Raw genomic sequence first — 3238 nt, forward strand, 5'->3', positions numbered from 1 at the left:
ATGCAGGTGTTATGAATGTGGATGAGCAATGCTAACTTATTTTCCAAAGTGGATTTGCCAATTTCCACTCAATTTCCACAATGATGTCTGAGAGTCGCTTTGTGCCATAAAGAACAAACGAGAGCAACTGACCCAAGAGTGCATACGTCCAGCTTGTTGAATGAGTCTGTGTGGCAGGAAACTCACAGAGATAGGATCTGTATAGTTGCGTGGGTTTCCTCTTGTCCCTACTACTCTTTGAGGCAGCAACAGCAAAATGACATGGCCATAAGTCAGATTCTGAGAGGAACTCTTATATTTGGTCTGAGGGTTTTTAGGAATCACTATTGAGGGACGTACCAGTTCCTCCCCTCAGGTGATCATAGGCTCCAATACAACAAAATAGGATGTGGCAGAGTCTTGGCCTTGGCTCTCTCGTCAGCTGTGCTGATAGCTAGGGGCGTGCCAGCTGCCCTTCTTCTGGCATGATCTGAGGGCTACCATCTAAGCCTTCAGTTGACCCTTTAATTGCTAAGCCATAGTAGTTTCCATGGAGCTTTGAAGAAAGCCAGTTCCTTTTCTGAAAGGCCAGTCTTCGGCGTACCAGTTTTGGACAAATTTACATCTACCTTTCACTCCATATCCCTTTCTTTTTGGTGTCAGGTTTTTTTTATTAGTTTCTAACTTAATAATGAAGCTAGAGTATGTGGTACATAATATTGTAAATCTGAAAGTTAGAATTTTATTTCTGGCTTATTGCATCGTTAATTTTCATAAATCTATGTGTTGCCAGGAACAATGTTTTAAATATATCTATTATATCAAACTTGTTAATTATGTTGTTCAGAACTTCTGTAGCCTTATTTTTGTTTATCTAATCTATCAATCACTTAGAGAGGTGTGTTGAAATCTCCCAATATGCTAAATCCCAATATGGATTTTTTATTTCTCTTTATGTAGTTTAAAAAATTTTTGATTTATTTCTTTTAGGCCTATTTGGCAAGATGCATACTAGTTTATAGCATATCTTCCCAATGAATAGAAACTTTTGTCACTATGCAAATAAACTCTTTTATAATTTTTAACTATTTTGTATTGTATTATGCACCCGTACCAACTTACTTTTAGTATTTGACATGTATTTGTTCTATACTTTCACTTTTCAATTATCCTGTGAACTTTGTCTTTTTAAAAGCATTAATTTATTTTTTATCCAGAAGGAAAAAGTAATTGAATTTGAGTGAGAAATTAACTCTTTATTGACAGTTAGTGCCGATATATTTATTTTTATTTTTTCTCAGCTTATTTTCTACCCACTTGTTTTATTTTTTGTTTATGTGTTTGTTTACTTTCTCTGTGACACCTCAACTGACATTTATATTCCTCATTCCATTTTTTTGAAATATCAACTAGCTTGGAAGTTTTGTATTCAATTTCTATTTTCTTAGGAATTCCTATGAAAATTTTAATATACATTCTTAGATTAAGATGCTTAAAGTTAATCACTATCTAAACTTCACACCTAAATAAGAGATAAACTTTAAAACACTTGGCTCAAGTCACTACTACTTTCAAATGAGATTCGGTTGTTGTCCAGAATTCAGGTCTATCTTGATTTTTTTTAACCTTCCAAATTAGATATTATTATTGCTACATCTAATTAATGTTTAGATTTACCAACATATTCATTATTTTAATTTTGATCTGTTTCATTTTCATTTCAAACATACCTTCTGGAATCATTTTCTTTGTAAATGAATACATTCCAGATGCACTCACTTTGTGAACATCTGCTGCTGATACACTCTGTTTTTGTCTGAAAATGTCTTTATCTCACTCTTTCTCTTTCTCAAGGTATGCATTTATAGACTGACAGGTATTTTCTCTCAGTACTTTATAGATCTTACTCCTTGACTTCTGCCTTCCATTGTTGTTGCTAGAAGCCAGCTGTCAGTCTAATATTTATTGTTTTGAAGTTTATTTTTGTCTTCTTTTTTATAACTGATTGTAAGATCTTCTGTCTTCAGTGTACTACAAGTTCACTACCATGTGTCTAGATGAGTTTCTTTTTATTTAATTTTCTTGGGATTTATTAGGAATCTTCAATCTGAGAACTAATATCTTTGATCAATTCTAGAAACATCTTAGGTATATCTTTAGGAACATTCCTACTCCCCCTTTTTTTTCTTTGTTTAGACATATGTAACTGTATCTTTCATGTGTTTTAAACACTTTTTCACATTTTCCATTCCCTTGTCTCTCTCTACTGCATTCTGGATAATTTCTTCAGACCTCTTTTTCAGTTCACTAAGTTGTTCTTTAGTTGTGTCTAATCTGATGTTAAAACCATCCATTTCACAGCAAGTCGATATGTAAAACTCTACGCCTTGGAAATACTCAAGTGCAAATAGGTTTTGGATAAAGGATGTTCCTTGCAGACTTATTTGAAATAGGAAAAAGAAAACTAAATATCTCTCAGTAGGAAAATAGTTCAATAAATTATACGTATCTGTTCAATTAAATTAATACTCCACAGGTATATATCTAAATCAATGGTTTTCCTTCATATATCAAATTGGACCAACTCCTATCTATATATAGTAGAAAAATGTAAGTTCCAATGAGTGTGTATAGAGGATAATCCAAAAGTGACTACTCCAAATTAATATGTCCTTTTAGTGCAAAACATACTCCGGATTTCAAAGACTTGTATGAAAAATGTAAATTATGTCATTAAAAATCTTATATTGATTGGACGTTGAAATGGTAATACTTTAGATTTCTTGGGTTAAATATATTATTAAAATTAACTTGTTTCCACTTTTTCTTGTTTCTAGTGGACATTTTTAAATTACATATTATTTTTAAAAGCTGTTGATTTTCTAATTTTATTTTACATCTCTAGAACTATTTGGTTCTCTTACTAATAAGTGCAATATTGATATTTCTTATGTCTTACTCACACATTCAATACACCTTTACTTTTTTAAACATCCATCACACTTATTTCATATTCATTATCTGGTAATTCCTGCATTGACTATAATTATAGGTGTGACTCTGAAATGTGTTGTTTCTGCTGACTCTCTCCCATAGTGGTTCATTTCCTCTTCTAGTTATTAATTCTTGTAACTTTATCTGTGAAAATTCTCGCCTTAACTCACATTTCTCCAAAGCAAAATTGCATTTTCTTCTGCCAAGGATATGGAACTCTACTACCTTAGCACAAATTAAAACAAATGTAAGCCTTATGAGTTTG

This window comes from Pteropus vampyrus, unplaced genomic scaffold (assembly GCF_000151845.1).
Source record: "Pteropus vampyrus isolate Shadow unplaced genomic scaffold, Pvam_2.0 Scaffold7, whole genome shotgun sequence".
Lineage (NCBI taxonomy): Eukaryota > Metazoa > Chordata > Mammalia > Chiroptera > Pteropodidae > Pteropus > Pteropus vampyrus.